This window comes from Lepisma saccharinum, chromosome 30, assembly GCF_977018435.1.
Source record: "Lepisma saccharinum chromosome 30, izLepSacc3.1, whole genome shotgun sequence".
In the NCBI taxonomy this organism is placed as follows: domain Eukaryota; kingdom Metazoa; phylum Arthropoda; class Insecta; order Zygentoma; family Lepismatidae; genus Lepisma; species Lepisma saccharinum.
The window spans coordinates 18,434,860-18,456,954 of record NC_139258.1 but is presented as its reverse complement, the minus strand read 5'-3'; the positions used below and the strand labels follow the sequence as shown (position 1 = coordinate 18,456,954).

Genomic DNA, 22,095 nt, shown 5'->3' with positions numbered 1-22,095 from the left:
TTCTCTTTTACACGATTTTTCCTTTCTCTTTATTTTATCTATTTATCTCCCTCTTCGTGTCTCTCAAACTCTCCACTCGTTTTGTCTCCTTCTTCATTAATTCTACCTTCTCTCCTTTATAAGTTTTCCTTTCTTGTTCTCTTTATTTTATCAACTCACCTCTCATCTTCTCATTTCTCTCATCTCTCTCTGTCTCTCCTTCGTCATCAGTTTCCATTTCTCTTAATTGTATCTACTGATCTCCTCTCTTCTTCTTTTCTCTACATCTCTCTCTATATTTCCTTCTTCATGACTTTTTCTTTCTCATTTTATCTATCGATCTCCTCTTCTCTTTCCATCTCTCTCATTCCCTCCTTCTTCATCAATTACCCTTTCCCTATCTCTTTATACATTAAGCTCTCTTCTTGCAGTCTGTCTCTCCCCACTGTTGAACGTGGCGACACCTGTTGAGATGTAGAAACTCGCTTCTTTTTTTCCTCGACCATCCCCGCTCGCCGGTTGGAAGACCAAATCCTGCTTGATGCATTGGTTTTGCGCGCCAGCCCGCTTTACCCATAATCCCCTTATCAAACTTTGCCGCCTCCCACGAACCTTTCCTTTGTCTTGTTTTAACGGTCGTTTCCGCTCCTCAGGTACGAGAAAAAGGGTTTGTTGGAAACGGAATTGCAGAAATTGAATCGCTCCTTTGTCCGTGTCCAAATCCTTCAGTTTAGAAAAGCTTCTTCATTAGGATTACATGGGGAATACCTTCATGGGATTAGTAAACTTTCAAAAAAAAATCTATGTTCGTTTCTACTCCCTACGAAAATCTGAACGTCGACACATAGAAAATATGAGATGAACATAAATGTGTTCTCTTAGCCTCTAACTTGTAACGTGGTTAAAATTTCCTTCTGATAAAAAAAGGTAAAAAAAAAGGTAAAGTGCTCCCCTGTGCTTAGCACCACGCCATGAAGGCGTATAGGGGGTGTGGGGGTAACGCCCCACACTTTCTTGATCCGGTCGTGAGTGGGGGTGATGTGATCAGCATCACGCCCCTGACCGCCTTTACCCCCCAGGGTTTCCCCCAGGTACCCATGTTATTCGACGCTGGGTGGGCGCCGGGGCAGCTTCCATCGTTAGAAAAGTTCCCGGATTTGAACCGGCCGGGGATCGAACCCGGGACCTTGAGCATGGTAGTCAGACGCGTTACCGACTGAGCCACCGCGGCCAACCATTCTGATAACATGGTAAAATTTCATTTTGGAACTGATAACGTGTTTAAAATTTCCTTTAACTGGTAACGTGGTTAAAATTTCCTTAAACTGGTAACGCGGTTAAAATTTCCTTAAACTGGTAACGCGGTTAAAATTTTGTTAAACAGGTAACGTGGTTAATGTTTTCTTTCATCTGGTAACGAGGTTAAAATTTCACTTTTAAGATAACGTGCTTAAAGTTTATTTTAATTGTTAAAAGGTTAAAATTTCCTTCAAGTGTTAACGTAGTCCAAATTTCCTTTGAACTGGTAAAATAGTCCAAATTTCCTTTGAACTGGTAACGTAGTCCAAATTTCCTTTGAACTGGTAACATGGTTAAAATTTCCTTTGAACTGGTAACGTAGTCCAAATTTCCTTTGAACTGGTAACGTAGTCCAAATTTCCTTGGAACTGGTAACGTAGTCCAAATTTCCTTTGAACTGGTAACATGGTTAAAATTTCCTTTGAATTGGTAACGTAGTCCAAATTTCCTTTGAACTGGTAACGTAGTCCAAATTTCCTTTGAACTGGTAACGTAGTCCAAATTTCCTTTGAACTGGTAACGTAGTCCAAATTTCCTTTGAACTGGTAACGTAGTCCAAATTTCCTTTGAACTGGTAACGTAGTCCAAATTTCCTTTGAACTGGTAACGTAGTCCAAATTTCCTTTGAACTGGTAACATGGTTAGGATTTCCTTTTAACTGGTAATGTGGCTAAACGTTTCTTTCCAACTGGTTTGGTGTTAAAATTTCCCTTTGACTGGTTTGTTTGCTTGTTTCAATTGTTAAGTCCATTTTATGTACAGATGGGCAATTCGGGACTGGACCTACAGTTTAATGTTGTATCCGAATCACTGTGCAATGTGCCTCCACCGGGTATCAAGCCCGGAACACCTTGATTACAAGGCCCCCTTTTGACTGGTATTATTTACTCTTTTGACTCATTAGAAGATAGTAATTGCTTTCACACATTCTTTCTAATTCCACCCAAATATATGCCTATTGGTTAATAAGAAAGTACTTGATTTTATTTCAACTGAAATTATACAATATTTTTAAATACAGCCAGTATTTTTTTGCGTTTGTAGCAATTCGGAAAAAATGTAAAAAAATTGAAATATAGACTTTTCAAAATCTGATACACATTCCATTTCTATTCTAGTTTTCATTTCATTTTCATGCTTTTATAATATACCCACCTAGATATTTTAGGATCCAGAGAGTATCTCTACGGATTCGTGTCTCAGACCAACAAGTTACAGATAAACTTTGGTAAACATATTTATTTTAGATGCAACTTTTTTTTAGGAGAAATTCAGGATACTCTATAATTTATCTTCTTGTCCGATTGGTCTAAAAGTTGAATGGCCAAGCTAATAACAAGTCCTTTCTGATAATTTGTTTTGTTATGTAAGCTCTTTTCGAGTACATAAAAGGGTAATATTTTTTTCTGAAAATTGGATATTTTAGAAAATAAAATTTTGTTGCATATATATACACACTGTTTTTTAGCGATTAATATACAAAAACTTGCCTATTAGCATATCAGTTGGTCTGGGTGAGATAAGTCAGTGATGTCAACTGTTTCCGTGTATTTGTATGTCAGTGGCGTCTTCTGAGTCCAAGATCTGGGCTATGTCACGTGGTCCTAGGCTATGAATAGACATAAATTTACCAACTCCTAATAAATCAGGTTGCCAACTCATAGGAAATCAGGTTGCCAACTCATAGGAAATCAGGTTGCCAACTCATAGGAAATCAGGTTGCCAACTCATAGGAAATCAGGTTGCCAACTCATAGGAAATCAGGTTGTCAACTCATAGGAAATCAGGTTGCCAACTCATAGGAAATAAGGTTGCCAACTCATAGGAAATAAGGTTGCCAACTCATAGGAAATCAGGTTGCCAACTCATAGGAAATCAGGTTGCCAACTCATAGGAAATCAGGTTGCCAACCCATAGGAAATCAGGTTGCCAACCCATAAGACATCAGGTTGCCAACTCATAGGAAATCAGGTTGCCAACTTATAGGAAATCAGGTTGCCAACTCATAAGAAATCACGTTGCCAACTCCAGAATCAGGATCATCATCTCACTGATATGAATAATAATATTTACAATTTCTGATCGATTTTTCTCCTGTATTTTATTCTCTAGACTTCAGGCTTCGCAGATAGCCTAGAATATACGCTCCTGCTGTATGTATATATATACATATATGTACACAGAAATATATATTTTGCTGAAGCATGCACAAAAATTAATACATGCAATATCTGTTAAACTTTATCCATCTAAATTCTGTACTGTCAAAAATAGCATCATAGTTGAGCAAACACAAAAATATTATTATTGCTAGCCACACCCCATTCTGTGTTCACAATATAATAATATGAACCTAATTACTTCTTATTATCTTTACAGAGGAACAAAATAAAATCTACACAGTAGAGAACAAATAATCCAGTATCAAATATCCGACTTAGTTTTATATATACGAGGGTTAAGTCATAAGTCATGACAACACGAAGAATCTAAGATATACGTTTGAAAGTGTATGGAATGTACTTTCGAAAGAAGCCACCAGATGGTGTATGTGAACAACGGTGGGGTAGTAAGCACGCACCCAAGTTCAGTCGGTGAGTGACAGTGTTCGAAAATGGAGGTCATGAAACAGGAGCAACGTTCGTACGTTAAAATAGATCTCCGCGGCAGAAATGCACGGGAATGCCATACGGAGCTACGGGAACCACTGGGTGTGCATGCCATAATAAAACACAAGTGGATAAGCTGGGTGAATACTTTGAAGGCGTATCAATCTATAGGATTGTATGTTTATTTTATTAAGTCTCTCTGAACGCTTCAAGTTGACCAGGGCATTCACTTGTTTTTCTCTCAGCTGTCTCAAGCCTCTTAGGCATGTTTACAATGCATTGTGTTGTGCCATGCAAACCTCCTGAGCATTCAGGAAATAGGTAACACTTCTGGGTTTGGTGTCAGCGGTTTGCATGGTAGCAATTATAATAAACACGATTCGGCGATTCGGCATCGAGGAAGAGCTCGATGGCCAGGGAATATAGAGGTGAGACAAGCTGGGAAGTGACTGGACTTTGGGAATTGAGTTGGTAGAGAGAGGAGGTCAGCAAGGCAGGAGGTCGATAGTGGAAGCACGCTTTGGTCAACAAGTTAGAAGCTCACAGAGGACTTCTGTATTTTCATTCAGCTAAGAGACTTCAGTTAGACAGGTAATTATCCTACACCCAGCCATGATACAGGTTCAACGGTTCACAAAATCCAACGAGTTGCCATTGTCTTTTCAGTAGTTTAATTCCTTTGTGTAATTTGTACCTTTCGCATGCCAAGCAATAACTCGTCATGTCAATGACGAGTGGTCTCATCAAGAGGATGAATGATGAGTAGTTTACATCACCCCATCGATTAACTGGTTCAGATCCCTTCATTCTATAGAATGACACGAAGGTTGTTTAACAGTGTACAGTACTTGTTGTTCATCCCATAATAAATTACTCTTGTCCAATGTCCTGTGTTCTGCCTCTTCCCTGCATCCAGACTTCATCTGGTGGCTTCATTCGAAGGTACATTCCATACACTTTCAAACGTATATCTTACATTTTTCTAGTTGTGCCTTGTTCGCGAGAAAAAAATAGTTGCCATGACTTATGACTTAACCCTCGTACATATGTAGGGTTGCACAAGTTTTCTGCATTTTAACACAGACCTATTGCTGATCTACATATCAGCGGGTGTTACTCTTAGGAGTATAATAAAAGAAAATACCATATTTTCTTGAATTATTATTATTTATGCCCAAAACTGTTTATATACATACAGAAACTCAAAACTTTCTTTACAAGTGTAGTACACCTCAACATGCGCACGATTGGTTGCGCGGAAAATGTTTAATTTGTATTCCACCTCAGCCCATACGTTTTCTAGCATTTGTGACGTCACATTGTTGATTGCAACACGAATTCTTTCCTTTAAGTCTCGTAAATCTAGAACCTTTCTAGCATACATCTGGTCCTTCACAAAATTCCACAAGAAAAAAGTCGAGCACGGAAGGTCCGGTGACCTTGGTGGCCACGTTATGAACCGCGATCCTCTACCAATCCTTACTTACTTACTCGCGTCCTCTTCTACCTGCCGGTGTCGAGGGGTTACAGAGAGCTCTCCAGACGTTTCTGTCCAACGCTTCTTCCTGTGCCTCTTCCCATCTTATGCTTCGTTTCTCCAAAATCTCTTTGACACTCATATTCTATGTCTTTCTTGGTCTTCCTTTTGGTCTTGTTCCTTGTGGACGTGCTTCCCATATCTGCTTTGGCAGTCTCGTCTCACTCATTCTGCTCAAATGGCCGAACCATCTGAGTTGATTACGTTAAACTGTTTCTTGTAGTGGCTGAGCATTTAAAGATTGCCGAATGGTTTGATTCCTTATCCGATCTTCCCTGGTTTTCCCACTTATTCTTCGAAGGTACCTCATTTCCATTGTTTGTACACTTTGCAGGTGTTTTCCAGTCATTGTCCAATTTTCACTACTATATGTAAGTGTTGGTATATAAATTGTTTTATATACAGTGAATTTTGTTTGGGTAGATATTTCTTTTTTGCCTATAAATCCTCTGTTTATCATTTGATATAGCTTTCCTGTCTTCATGATTCTATTTCTTATTTCTTCCTCTTCTTTTCCTTGACTATAATTACTCCAAGATTTGTCACTTGTTCTAAAGGTTTGTTATTCAGTTTTATCTTATGGTTTGTCTTTTCTCTGCTAATTATCATTGTTTTAGTTTTCTCTGTATTTATTTCCATATTCTTTTTCTTTAATTCTTCATTAAGAATATTTAGGTTATATTGTAAACTAGCTTGTGTATTAGATATTAGTATAATATCATCAGCGTGCATTAAAGTGCTCATCTAAGCAACGGCGAACTTCTTTGGCAAAGTTGCATGGGGCTCCGTCTTGCTGGAAAATTGTTCCTTCTGGAAGTTGAGGCACGGCGTATTGGTGTAGCATGTCCATGTAAATTCTGCAAGTGCCAAAACACAAAACACCTTCTGTTGTGGCGTCCACGTGGCGAATGATGCCTTCGCGGCAGTTTGAACGAGCCTATAGCTTATGCACTTGCGCGATCTGCCACAGCACGTAACATTTAAAACTTTTCCAGTTACTCTTCACAGTGTTGCCAACTAACCGTCATTCCGACTATTTGCTACAATTTTATGAATTTTTCTTTTATTATACTCCTAAGCGGAACACGCTATTTTTATATTTGTTAGTGCCTGTAAGTCTTTGCAGTCCACGTGCAGTCACTTAGGAGCCACTGGAAGGCCTTTCCACCCATCTGCCTGCGAACTGAGTTCATTGTCGAACTTTCTCCTCCATTAGTAAACTTGCTGGTGTGGTAAGCGTGCACAGAGATATTGAATTTTCATTTGCCGAGAAATTTCTGTAAGTTTTAGGCTGACAGAAAGCAATTGGTTTGATTTGGTTTGAGTTGGTGTTTTAAGTCCACTTTATGCACAGTAAGGCTAATCGGGACTGGACCTACAGTTTAAAGTGGGATCCGAACCACTTGTGCCTCCACCGGGTATCGAACCCGGGACCCCTTAATTACAAGGCAATGACGCTACCACTGCGCCATGGGAGAGGCCAAACAGAAAGCAAGAAACCACTTCTCTTCACTGGTACAAGTATGTATAGGAGGCGCCATCTTTAATATATCAAAAATGGCGTTTTGAAGCTCACTTGATTAGTGTTGCAGCCTTGAGGTTGTTTTGTAAATAACAGTAGATACCTCATATAAATTTAAGCTGTATACAGTACGCCCCGCAATTTTTATTGGACTTTTCAGGTTCTTATTTGACTCTTGTAATGCAACACTGGACAAATACATACTTTAGCATTATCAATTCCCAATGTGGCATATCTGCAACATTACATATTTTCAGTAGCAAAAACAAACCTCATTGTTGATAAATCAAAACCAATGCAGGAAAAGAAAGTTTGAAATATAAGAAAGAACATTTCTGGAAGAAAACTCACCGTTATGCGCTTTGATTCCCCATTAAAAGTTGTGCCAGAGGTGCCAGGTCGTTCATTCATCTTAAACGTTTTACAAGAGTACATTAAAACTAGGAAGCATGAATTTCAATTTTCAATTTCAATTTTCCTTTATTGAAGGGCGAGGTTCAGCCTGCATCTGTTCTACAACCTAACCCCAATGGATACATAATACATAAACATACATACTAAACACATTCTACATACTAAATGCTTATACAAATAACAAACAAACAAAAAAGAAAGAAACAAACCTAAAACACAAGAAGAACAAATACAAAATTGAGAACAAAGATTTATCTTAAAAAAAAAGGAAAAAAAGATTGAAAACAAATACACAAAGGATACACAAATTAATTGACATAATTGTACTTGGTGTGATATAGTTAAATCTAATACAAATTAATATTATGTAAAAACATATAAATGTTCTTAATATACAAGAAAGGACAAAATATCGTCAAGGGTTGGCAACATGAAAGGGGCAAAGTTAAGAAGGAACATATAAATGAAAATGATGGAGTTATCGTTACATAATGCAACCCAGAGCATTACAAAATTAAAGTTAAAAACTACTTTCCGCTTGAAAGAAGCTAAAAAAATATTCCAATTTTATTTCGAAAATGTATCCTTGTCATTCTGGTAAATGCCACAATCATACACGAAATGTTTACTTGTATATTGTGAACTATCTGACTTAACAGCTCAAACTTAGAGTCTAAAATTGGTTTTCGGAGCTCTGAACTTTGAAGAGTCATCTATGTTCCAATTTGTGTGATATTTTGTAAGTCATAATAGGAAAATGGTAGATGTGTGTGTCATTACATTAACTATGAAGGGGGTAGTTGGGAGGTATGAGGCATCATGCACCGTCTTCGTTCAAGGGATAGATTCCCATTTCGCCTAATGGCTTATGAATATTCAGATCCGACAGTTGTCCGCCATTTTAGGCGAAATGGGATATCCAGTTTCGCCGAGTCCCATTTCGCCTAAATCAGTTGGAAGGGAAATATTGCAAAGGAGGGAAATTTTAACGCATGGCGATTCCAATTACAAAGTCACATGAACCAATAACCATAGTCGTATGCTAAGCGGTAATTAAGGTAAGATTCGAATAGGTTGTTATCAGGAAACGGATTTATATGTAGTAAAAATGTGCTAAATATGTAAATACCAGGTGGATATAATTAAAGTGACGGTGTTCAGAGTGGTACAGCACGGGCTGTAATGAGAGTAGCAGTCTGAAACTTCGTAGATATGCTAATGAAGCAATGCGCTTGCGAATTATGCAAAAAAATAGTTCCAATTCTCGCCACCAGGGTAAAAAATGGCGCTGTAAGCAGTCAAAACGTGAAATTTTCCGTAACTCTGACGTCAAAGTCGGTGACATTGCCTAACCATTGTGTGAGCTCCCTGGTTGTTGGTCACGCTTGTTGCTTTTTCCTTTAGTAATGTTCATGTAATTCGAATAGTGAAATTGTAGCGATATTTTATTACAAACAGTATTGTTTTGTGCGATTTATAGTGTTTTTCCTGTAACTATACCAAGTTTTGACTGCTTACAGCGCCATTTTTTACCCTGGTGGCGGGAATTGGAACTTTTTTTTTTTTTTGCATAATTCGCGAGCGCATTGCTTCATTAGCATATCTACGTGCTGTACCACTCTGAACACCGTCACTTTAATTATAACAACCTGGTACATATTTAGGTATTTTCACAAAAATATGGAGTTAAATATGGACTTAAAGTTGTAAAAGGTTACCTTTTTAAATACAGTACGCTTACACTGATATTAATTGTAAAACAACACAAAATATGATTTCAATTTCTGTTTCCACAACAATGAATATGAAAATTTTGTTGTAAGTGTTCGAACGTAAATTTCTCTTAAGATGGATTTATATTGACTAAAACTGCGTTCAATATCGCAAGAAGTAATGGGAGTGTATCTCAAATTTGTCAGTTATTCGAAAGAAATTCACCCAATTCTTTCGGTCACGCGGGGACATGTAGTTATTGCACGAATATGGAGTATATGTTGAGAAATGTTCTGAAATATGTAAAAATAACTAAAATATGTAAATATGTAAAAATAACTAAAATATGTAAATATATAAAAATAACTAAAATATGTAAATATGTAAAAATAACTAAAATATGTAAATATGTAAAAATAACTAAAATATGTAAATATGTAAAAATAACTAAATATGTAAAATATGATCCAAAACCTAATATATGTACAAATATGGAAAATAAATTCTGAATTTTTCGAGTCTACATGCTACTTATGACGCGCAAGGATAATACAAAACATAACATGATTTCAGCTTCATACATAAATATGTATATACATATAAACCCGTCCCCTGGTTATTATATTGTATTATTAACCTAACCTAACCTTAAATGCTAATTAAGGATACATTAACATAACAGTACAGAGCACGTATCTCCCTGTTGAGTGACCGTTAAATCAAACTCATTTGAAATATATTTCCCTATCAACCAGTTTAGGCGAAATGGGATTTGGTGAAAGGGAATATCCCGTTTCGACTAAAACGGCGGCCAGGTCAATTCACATTATCTTGTGCTGACATGCAATTTGGCGAAACGGGATTAGGCGAAACGGGACTACACGGTTACAGGTAGCATTCCTTCAGTACCCATTATAGCCTGGGGGAAGACAGCGTAACTCAGATAAGTAGGTCGCCGAAACCGAATTGCGCACACTTTAGATCCAGAATTGCGCACAAATTTTGATCCAACTGTTGCCACTTTGATAGCTTTAAAGTCTGTGCGCAAAACTGTTTTTTTTTCTTTAGACAAGAAGAGAGAGAGAAATTAGAAATAAAATAGTAAATCTCTTAAGGATTAAATAAAAAAATATAATTTGACCAGTAAATATAGCAAGTCAATATATAATTTTCATACCAATTTACATAATACAGTAATTCACTATTGATGTTTTCAAGATACAATTTTCATACCAATTTACTCAAACTCAAAAGTTAGGTTAGATTAGGTTAGGGTAATGACCGCACAACAAACACTTCTGTCAATCGAAGCTCGTGACCTTCGGTATAAATACGGAGACACACCGACCATTACATTCTAGTCCACCAATCAGGTTCATCCTCTATGCCTATCTAATGCTACCCTTCAGCAAAAACACGTGTAAGTCCACACGCACACAAACAAACAACAGAAGTGAGAACGGCTTCAGAACATTTTACATCTGACAACATCGCCTCATTCTTTTATGCGCAATCCTGTACATTGTGACAGCTTGTCAACGCCTTTTCAGATACCACTGATAAAACCGGAAAAGTGTGCGCAATCCGGCTGTAGCCAAGTAAGTCGTATTCCATGTATTGAATAGAGTTGAAATAGCATAGTGGCTATTTCTGTCGACTAGTTTCAACGATTTCCGAGACTGATTCTATTCTAAAGGTGTTTCTCAGTCCCGTTTCCAAGGAGAGATTGGGGTCCATTCCGTCTCTTGGATGCTGCGTCGTAAATGACGTTTCTCTACGAAGATGCATCTTGATGTCAATCAGATAGCCATACGATTCTAAGTATGCATATATTATTTTACCTCTTAATAACAAGAGCGGCTTTAAAAAGTTTCGTAGCATCCTACGACACGCCATTACGAAACTTTCCCTTCATTTTTTCTTCTCGAGAGGAGAAAAAGAGTAGAGAAGAGAAAGTGTGAATTGCCCAATAAATCATGCCCGAATCTCCCGTAAACGTCGAAGTGGGCGCTACTTTTTGGGCTCATTTCATTCAACCCGGTCGCACTCTCAGCATAGCAACGAGCAGGGGGCGTCTTGGAAGGGATGTTACGTTCTCTCCCCCCTCAAACGTCATCTCCTTCACTTTCTTCTCTCTCTTTTCGGATCGTTATCTCGTTTACTGTACGCGATGCTTGGTTTTCTCTCCTGCGTCCAGGCTTTGTCTGGTTCGGTCGTCAATGAGCTGTGTGTCTCGTTCTTGCAACCTCCGGGGCTAATGGTTAGTGCAGCACGCCACGACTCCAAGGGGTCCTGCGTTCGAACCCCGGCCTGGAAAGGGCGGTTCTTGTTGTTGGGTTTTCGGGATTTTGAAATATTGTAAAATATTTATGTACGCCTAGACGCGAGAATAAAATACCGGGTGTCCCAGAAGTCTTTCCCTGATTACAAACTTTATTCATACCCGCTATATGCAATGTAGAGATGTGAAAGTGGTGCCAAAATGTTGGAAAACTAACCAAGTTTATTTGTTGCAGGTTTCAGTAATGTGGCTGTAGTGTAGCAGTGTCAGTGCCAAGGAATCCGGAATTAATGCTCTTGACATCGGGTGGCATCTTTCCATACAATGTTCCTTGGACTTGACAGGATTTGTGAATGAAGATAAATTCCATTTTTTAAATACCAACTTATTGATGGCAGATGTTCTAGACGAAATAATTCTGTACATTTGAAAGTTCCTCTGCACTGTTATTGGTGACCGGGTCTCGTGATACCAGAGGACATGCTGAGCTTTTTCCTGATTTGTGAACATTTCAGGTTTTCTGGGCACTGACACTGCTACACTACAGCCACGTTACTCAAACCTGCAACAAATAAACTTGGTAAGTTTTCCAACATTTTGGCACAACTTTCACATCTCTACCTTGCATATAGCGGATATGAATAAAGTTTGTAATCAGGGAAAGACTTCTGGGACACCCTGTATATAAAAAACTTCTTACCTTGTATATTTTTTTTTGGAGTGTCTGAGACGAGTTGTAGCTTTGGGCAACGTCATCTCCTTGATGCAAAGGGGTCCAGAGTTCGATATAGTGCTTCGGATCCCACATTAAACTATAGGCCTGGTCCTATCTCTGTGCACAAAGTGGGCTAAAGACAAAAATTCAACAGCGGCTTTGAAGCTTGTCCTCATACGTAAGCAAGCCTCCGTGGCGTAGTGGTTAGCACATTGCGCTACGACGCCAGAGGTTCCGGGTTCGAATCATAGCCTGGGCATGGATCTTTCTTAGTGTCAATTCGTCAATTTCCTCACATCATCACTATCCCCATCGCAAATTAGCCAAAAGTAGCACAAAAAGCGAAGTAAAATAAAGCAAATCAATTAATCATACGTAAGCCGAGTAAATTGCTCCTTAATTATGCCATTCATTTAGTTCACTACACAACACAGCACCTATTCACATAATATAATCCACGCACTCACTCTTCACATTACACAGCGTCCTGCCTTGAAAGATAGAAAAGTTTCGCGTACCAAGGAAATGAACCCAGTGCTATTCTACTTGAAGTACAGAAGAAGAGTACCTGGCAGCTGACACTGTCCTTCGTCAGTTCGGTTATTTTCAAGTGCGGTCATAAGCATAAACCATAAACGGACAGCCAACAAACTCCGTAACTTCACTTCACCCGCGCATCTACCCTGGTTGCTTGAAGAGGTCAGGGGCCTGCCCCTTTGTCCTAATTGTCTGCAAGTGATGTGCGTGGCCCAGAGGAAGAAATTTCCTCGCATAAATAATCCCTTTCCTCGCTCCAAAATTCCCAGTTCCTGTAAAGATTTCACGCTGGTAACAGGGGGTTGGCAACATTGACGGAACATGCTAGAGTCGTTTTCACGTTCAGAAGAGACAACGGGGCTTATGGAGAAACCATACAGTGTTGCCAATACAGCGCTAGCTCGTGTCGCCGGGAAATGATGACCTTCCTTCATAATGAAGGTGTTACATATTTTGTATATATAATGATAATTATATGTAATTATTAATATTAATATTATACTGTGAACGTTACAGTTACCCTTTTTAATATGATCCATTGCGATCACTACACACGCGAGTGTAATGCACGAATATGACACTTCAGAAATCACTTAAAAAAGTAAAAATCACTGAGAGCTCACTCAACTGAAAACACTTTTTCGGGAGAGGGAAAAAGTCTAAACAGACCAAAGCAGATCTCTCACTCAAGTAAGGGGACTCTGGCACATGGGTTAGATTCAAGTTGCAACCCAAACAAACAAATGAGTTATGGCCCACGTGAACTGATAAGACGTGAATGACTCAAGCAAGGCATGTCATATTTCTATCTTGAAGCCCCATATTTTGTCACGTGTTGGAAAGCCTTTCGAAGGTTAATATGGTGTCTATGAATTTATGTGTAAGTTGGAAACTGAAAGGTGATCTTCATTTCAGTATTAATGTCGACAGTAATGTAAACGAAAACAACGTGTATTTGCGACAGCACTAATGTTGCTCACAACAGCAGCATTAGAAATAATTGTCAATTATTAAATTTAAGTAATTTCAATTCTATTATAACAAACTGCATGAAGTTCATATTTTTACTGAATGGAAATAAAATAACAACTGGAAAACTTGGTGGTGATTAGCCGGAATGCTGCGGTGAGTCGGCTCAAGATGGCCAGACAACGTCTCCTTACTTCGCGCGCGGTTCGGGTTAAAAAGAAACTCCAAATGCATGGAAGTAATATTTCTGGGAACCTTTGAGTGGTTATAAAAAATAATTTCATTATTTTCTCCACAACTTTGTCGCTGGAAGTTTTTTCTTGGAATTACAGAACAAAAAATGGCCAGCGACGACATTTTCTACTGCACGAATATAAAAATCTCCACATACTTTATTTGAATATTTTTTAATGCAAATATGCTTTAAAGTATTGATAAATTCTGAGTACCACCGTCACCTATGACAATTAAAAAACAGTGTCAATTTTTTTCATAATGAAAGCTTCAATCTTACGGCATGTTTCAACGTTAGGAATGAAAACAATGTAAAAATTGTGTTTTCACAGAAAATTTGCGTTTTTAATTTATCTAAAATTATGTATGCAAGTTACCAGTTTTTTGTGTTCACCATCGTATTCTCTACAAAATTTCCTGCAAAACTGCAGGTACCGATTTTACTTAAGCTAAATTTGTAAATCCAGAAATTTGACAACAGCGCGCTTGTATTTCCCATAAGAAAAGCATTGCCCATAAGAGCCCATTGTGTCTTCTGAACGTGAAAACGACTCAGAAGACTGCCATCCTGAACTCACGAGACTCTTTGCGTGCTTTAAGAACGCGGGCAAGATTGCCAACTCGTAAGAAATTAGTGTATCAACTTGTAAGAAACAAGTGTGCCAACTCTTGAAACGCCATCATCTTCTTATTGAAATGAACGATTTTTTTCTTATCTTCTGAGTCTGGGCTTTGCAAATAGCCTAGATAGCCCAGAATATACGCCACTGACTTCATAATATCATCGGGGTGTAAAGGCACCGAAATATCAACATCCCTTCCATGTAGTACACACTGGACTGCATTTTGCAGACTAACGTGGCTGTGGCGTCTGGACTCACATTCAGTATATTCCTCTGTGGGACTCGCATTCTGTCGTCCCTTTATGCGACTGTCCCTTCATCCATCTTACCACCATTCATCTCCATCTTCCCGATTAGCCAACAGTGGGAGAAAAGCGAAGTAAAGCAAACCAAAGCAATCAATAGTTCTTTCCTCTCAGGCGAACGAAGCTCTGGCGCCTAGATGCACACTCAGTATATTCCCCTTTGGATTTCGTGTTCTTTGCTCTCTTGTGATTGAGTTTTTTTCTTATACTGTAGTATATACTAAGCTTTAAGAAAGCCCATTTGCCAAAACTGTAACGAATCATCATAACGTAGACAGTATCTCTCTCTTGTATAATGCATTAGTTAGAAGTAAGCTTGAATATGGTTCTAATGTTTGGTTTACATATTATAAATACCAGGAGTTGGTAATTGAAAGAATTCAAAAACGATTTTTAAGATATTTGTATTACAAAAAGTATAATGTACCATCATATTATAATAACTTATCATACTATGACCTACTTAATGAGTTTAATTATGAAAGTCTTATTAATAGAAGGGAAATAACACAACAAATATTTCTGTACAAAACAATGACAGGCATCAAAAGATATGTTTCAATGCAAAGAAATGTGGCTTAAGGCTGCGGCAATTGATGTCTTATGATATTCCTAAAACAAAGATTCAAGAATTCGCCATTATTTAGAATGCCCTTTGCGTACAACAAAACATCTATATTGCAATCTAATCTTGATTTTAGTATCTCAATCAATGAGTACAAAAAATATTAAGACAAGTGTTTACAACATAAATTATCAGATTTAGTGTTATACTTAACAATATATCACTGCATATGAATAAAAATGACATCTTGTTTTTTTTGTCTTGTTTTGTATTGTTTTGGGCGCTTCTAAATTGCTAATTGGGTGTTATATTACTCTATAGTATAGTTTAGTAATTTATATTACATTATATTTGTGAGTGTTCTACCTGTGTTATGTCTCACTGTATTATATTATGTGTTTTTTTATTGGTAACCTTCTGTAAAAGGAGATAATTTCTCTGTTGAAGGAAATAAATAAATAAATAAATAAATAAATAAAATAAAAATTAAATAAGTAACGTTCCCCAAGAACGAGGAGGGACTAGAGATAGCGTAGCTCATTCATCACTCGTTCCTGGACTATACAAGGCCCACTTGACTCAGAAGGCCTGAGGTGCAAGAGGTGACATACGTACGAATATAGAACACAACTTGGATTTACACTCTCAAAGACTGGATCCGCATGGTGAATGGGAAATACCTGTCTATTCACTGGACGAGGACTGCCTCGTCGAGGTGCCGAACCGTGCTCTCGCTGATACTCAAACAAGACTTCTCCGATGACTCTCTGCACCTTCTCCAGTTACATTCCACCTTGTTCTCCCATTCACTCCCCTCTCCCAGCCATATATCCTCCTCAATTTATCTATAGCTCTTTTCAGTTCTTACGGCGGGCGCTCTAGAAGCTGGTAGGGGAGACCAACCAGACCACAGCAGTGGCGCCGAGAGACACGACGCGGCAGAAAAAAGTACTACGTGAACCTCGTTCTACTGGCTGCTGCGTTTCTTATCGCGCTGGATTGGTCGCTTCCCCGTTCCCCACTTCCCCTGCCAGCTTCTAGAGCGCCCGTCGTAAGAACTGAAAAGAGTTATAAGCAAAACCGAGTCGTAAACTTGTAGCATTTCCTAGTTCGCACTTGTTTACTCCGTTGGTGCTGTAGTTAAGCTTAAGTAATATCTGACTCCTTTGCTTGCTTCCTGTCTGGGATATTATAGCTCGAGACTGGGTTTTGGAGTGTTATATTGATAAATTCGTAGATCATTACGATAGTATTCCTTTATCAAAAATCTGCTTACAATGTGATAAATTCAAAGAAAACTCGGACGCCACTATTAATAACTTATTTATCTACATTCATTTGTTTCTTTTCTTATTGTCATGCGCAAAATGTGTATAAATTTACCTACCGTAATTTTGTATTAGAGGTGAAGATCTAAATATGGGCGAAGGTTTAAATATGGGTTTTGAAGTTATCAGCGGGTGCTCCAGCCTGGCAGAGGCTATTGGAACTGGCTATCAGTCAAGGACAAAGGTTGCGGCGCCAATTCGCAAGAGAAAGTGGTGGTTAGTTTCGGCCTTGGACGCTGTTATAGAATTGCGACCTCCGAAAACTTTTTGCAGGTATGTTTTAACTCAGCATTTTCTGAATTGTCATCTGCTTTGTATAGGTTATGATATTAGCGGTACATAAAACAAATGTGGGCTTTTATAATGCCATGATTTGTTTGTGAAATATGTACCACAGAGAGCGAAAAAAAATTGAAGAAGAAAAATAGCGTGATGGTCCAAATATGGGCTATGACATGAGGTCTAATGTTGAGATCACATTTTCAACAAATATTTGGATGTTTTTTCCATTCCGCGTGATTTTCAAGACAACAGATTATTCATAAATATGAATTTTGTAATGCTTTAGCAATAAATGACTGCTTTTTTAAAAATTTTTATTGCTTCTTGTGATATTGCCACTAGTAGCCCATATTTAGACCACAATTTTGAAATACATCATTTTACCATTTTTTGGAAATTGTTTTTATTTGAAAAAAGAAATTGAGACCTTCTATACTTTAGCATGCTACTACATTTAAGTATATATTTCATAGATATGCATTTTAAAGGCAGGTACTTGATATATTTATTTTTCCCCTCCTAAAATGACAAGATAAAAAGGGGGTCCCATATTTAGACCTTTTCCTCTAACAGTAAATTATACATCATATTAATTCAACACAGCATTTTCGCGAAATATAACAAGATAGCAATTAATAACAAAAATACATTATGCATCATAAGTTAAACCATAAATAATAAATGAAATAAGATCTTTTGGTCAGTCACAAGCGTCACGTTCTGTTCGCCCTAAATCAAAACGCTGAGTACTGCAATAGCCTCGTGCAACTTTTACGATTATAACGGACATTTGCCCTTTCGAAACTGGCTGATTTCGACCATGGCGAAATTGATCATCAATTGCGCAATAGTCTTCATGATTATTGCACAGGCGTGGCGATTTCAGTTGATATATATATTTTTTAAAAGTGCTTAAGTGGAAATGAAGTATAATTGATCATAAAGGCTTAAATTATGCGGCATGAAAATTATATGCTGATTTTCACACGGAATCAATGAAAAAGCCTCGTCCACCTATTGAATGGAATTAACAAGCCATTACACTTGCATTTCCCCCACACTACCTCCATGAAAAATATCATTTTTCATACTTTTTTTGATGGGGGAATCAAGCGTGAAATTGATCATAAATTTTTAACATTTACAATTATTAGTTGGTTAGCTGACGGTGTGATGAATGATGAATGTGTGAATGCTCTGTTGCGATGAGTTCGGCGGCAATTTTCAGGTAAGCTCGAAAAATTGTGTGGAAGTGGAAAGAGGACAGGTGGATATAATTAATATGAAGTACTTGTTGGTGTGTTGAAGTCGCGATAAGCCGCATCTGTTAAGAAAAAAAACATTTCGTGAAAATTGAGTTAAAATTCTGCACTACTGTAGCTCTTGCCTACTCTTACGGCGGGCGATCTAGAAGCTGGCAAGGAGAGCGGGGAAGCGACCAATCCAGCGCGATAAGAAACGCAGCAGCCTGTATAACGAGGTGCGTGTAGTACTTCCTCCCGCGACGTCGTAACTCTCGGCGTCACCGCTGTTGTCTGGTTGGTCTGCTGCGTATTCCCCGCTCCCCACTTATCGTGCCAGATTGTAGACCGCCCGCCGTAAGACTAGACAAGATATATAGATGTCTCTCAGAGTATGGGTAATAGTTCTTCCTTTGTTACTAAACAAAACCCTACTCAAGTTTTTGCTAAAAAGAGAAGGAAGATAAATACTTATGTGTAATTGCAATTGTTCTCGTGAAATCATAGCAATTCTGCTGAACAACTCTTTACCACACCCACAAAACCTCGAAGCCAGAAAATACAAAACAAAACACGGTATAAAATTACTATGGCAACAGGTTTAACAAGATATATACATACAGGTCAGTCACTATTCTGTGACACTGTCAGTAATAGGTCTAAATCTATCTTCTATCTAATATATAAAAATGGATGTTTGTTTGTATGTGTGTATATATGTTTGTTCCGACATAACTTCCGAACGCCTGGAGCGATTTCAACCAAACTTGGAATACGTATCACTTGCAATCTCGAGAGAAATACTGACATCACTATGGGTGGGGGTGACATGTAAAAATAATCGATAACGACTGATATTATTGTGGAATCCATACTTTTCGTGGTCGCTAAGATGAATAGTGACACTCCTAATGCCGTTCCACTTCAAGTTCATCATCTATGGGGATGAGGATTGAGAGGGGTGAAAATTAAAATGTAAAAAATGACAAAGATAAGTGTCGAATCCATAGTTTTTGGAGTCGCTAAGCTAATTGGTGATATTCACGATGACCAAACTTGGTACACATATGACTTACAATCTGGAAAGAAATACTGTGGGGGTAAAACACCCCTGGTACCCATAGGGGTGGGGGTGGGAAGGCGTGACATGTAAAAATAATCGAGAACGACTGATATTAGTGTGGAATCCACAGTTTTCGGGGTCGCTAAGATGAATGGTGATTCCACCAATGCCGTTCAATTCCAAGACACCCCTGGCACCCCCTAGGGGTGTGGGTGGGAAGGCGTGACATGTACAATTAATCGAAAACGACTGATATTAGTGTGCAATCTATAATTTTGAGTGTCGATAAGATGAATAGGTACACTCCAATGTCGATCAACTCCAAGACACCCCTGGCACCGCTAGTGGTTAGGGTGGGAAAGGAGTGACATGTAAAACGACCAAAATTAGTGTGTAATCTATAGTTTTCGGAGCGCTAAGATGAAGAGCGACACTCCCAATGCCGTTCAACTCCATATTCATTTTACACTATAGTTAGAATGCATTATTTTCCTGTCTAATAGAAGATGGGATAAATAAATCCCCCTGCTACGCTGGAAGGGGAAAGGACGTGTCATAATATCGCAGGTACTCTATCGAATTTTAGTCTTATAATAAGGATGAAGGTAGACGTGGATTATGTCTATTGAGTTAACATTCTACACTACTAGATGGCACGCATTTGTGTTTTGAAAACAGTGAAGCCACCCTTCTTCATATCGGAAGAAACTGAGCCCCTCGATTGCATTTTATATATTGATCTGGATGATCATTGACTTGTTTATTTCACGTCACTATTATGCCACTTTTCACAAATCGCGAAGATAATAATGAGTGCATATACAGGGTGGCCCAAAAAGGTAACCGAACACAAAATACAACGGTTCTACATTTCGGTTACCTTTATGGGCCACCCTGTATATATACTCATTATTATTATTATTATTATTATAAGTACAGGGTGTCCCAAAAAACGTAACCGAACACATAATACATCGGTTCTACATTTCGGTTACCTTTTTTCGGCCATCCTGTATATATACTCATATTATAAGTACAGGGTGGGCCAAGAAAGGTAACCGAACAAAAAATACAACGGTTCTACATTTCGGTTACCTTTTCTTGGGCCACCCTGTACTTATTATTAACACGTGGCGCAACAGCCCGTGAGGGCCAGGGCCTACCTACCGACTGCTGGCGTCACTCCCACGTGCCGACCAGTTTCGGGGTGACGTGTGGCCAGAACTGCGAGCCCCACGTCGTTGTTGTAGGTTTCCATGACCGGGGATGAGGATGAGTGATGATACGATTAAATCGAAGAAGGGACATTCACAAAGAACACCTAAGCCTAGGCCGAGATTCGAACCTAAGACCCCCGCTGTTGTAGCATTCTGTGCCAACCACTCCGCCCTGAAAGTCGGCTATAGATCTGGATGTCTTGAAAACACAATCAGATCTCAGTCCGAAATCAGGTTGCCAACTCATAGAAAATCAGGTTGCCAACTCATAAGAAATCAGGTTGCCAACTCATAAGAAATCAGGTTGCCAACTCATAAGAAATCAGGTTGCCAACTCATAGGAAATTAGGTTGCCAACTCATAGGAAATCAAGTTGCCAACTCATAGGAAATCAGGTTGCCAACTCATAGGAAATCAGGTTGCCAACTCATAAGAAATGAGGTTGCCAACTCATAGGAAATTTGGTTGCCAACTCATAAGAAATCAGGTTGCCAACTCATAAGAAATCAGGTTGCCAACTCATAGGAAATCAGGTTGCCAACTCATAGGAAATCAGGTTGCCAACTCATAAGAAATCAGGTTGCCAACTCATAAGAAATGAGGTTGCCAACTCATAAGAAATGAGGTTGCCAACTCATAAGAAATGAGGTTGCCAACTCATAAGAAATCAGGTTGCCAACTCATAAGAAATCAGGTTGCCAACTCATAGGAAATTAGGTTGCCAACTCATAGGAAATCAAGTTGCCAACTCATAGGAAATCAGGTTGCCAACTTACAAGAAATTTGGTTGCCAACTCATAAGAAATCAGGTTGCCAACTCATAGAAAATCAGGTTGCCAACTCATAAGAAATGAGGTTGCCAACTCATAGGAAATTTGGTTGCCAACTCATAAGAAATTTGGTTGCCAACTCATAAGAAATCAGGTTGCCAACTCCAGAATCAGCGTCATCATCTCACTGATATGAATAATATTATTTACAACTTCTGATGGATTTTTCTCCTGTAATTTATTTTATACATTTCAGGCTTCGCAGACGTTTCTTGTACACACCTCATAAACACTCCATGTGTCTACCTTTGCCGATGAGACAGATATTTAACCGATACTGTATTTCGTCCCACCTCGCGTGTTCCAGCGTTTCACGAATGCCCAGATTCGACGACAAAATATTCTTCTGACTGACTGCACCAGTTCTTATTGTTAGTACGATACTTCATGCCACCTACAACCTGCTTAAGGGGACTAAACGCATGATAATCACCCGGTGCCAGGTCCTGTGAATATGCAGGATGTGGTATACACTCCAAACGAAGTAATTTCTTGTGGTGTTGCATGAGCTGTGTGTGGCCTCGCGTTGTCTTGCTGTAAGAGCACACCAGAACAGACCGAGACGATTTAAGCCAATTACAGGTTTCAAGTAGTTTTCAGTCAGAGGTAGAGAGCTACGTCAGAGTTGGCACTCCACTTTTAATCGTTCTGCGTCATTAAAAAATCTTCTGAACCGCTCAGAGAAATCTCCATACTATCTCTACATTCTCCGATGAAAACTTGCTGGTTTTGCACCTTCATTACACCAAAACAACTTATAGCAGCAAGCCGTTCCTCTGTGGCACGTGTCTCCAAAGGGGCGGCCATCTTGCCGTGGTTCCTGACGTCATAT

At 38.7% G+C, this 22,095-nt stretch overlaps 1 protein-coding gene across 1 annotated transcript in view; it reads left to right on the top strand.

The window, feature by feature from the left end:
• The window catches only part of Task6 (TWIK-related acid-sensitive K[+] channel 6), a 507,854-nt gene that overhangs the window by 340,955 nt on the left and 144,804 nt on the right, over nt 1–22,095 (top strand). The gene's annotated exons all lie outside the window — the stretch shown is intronic.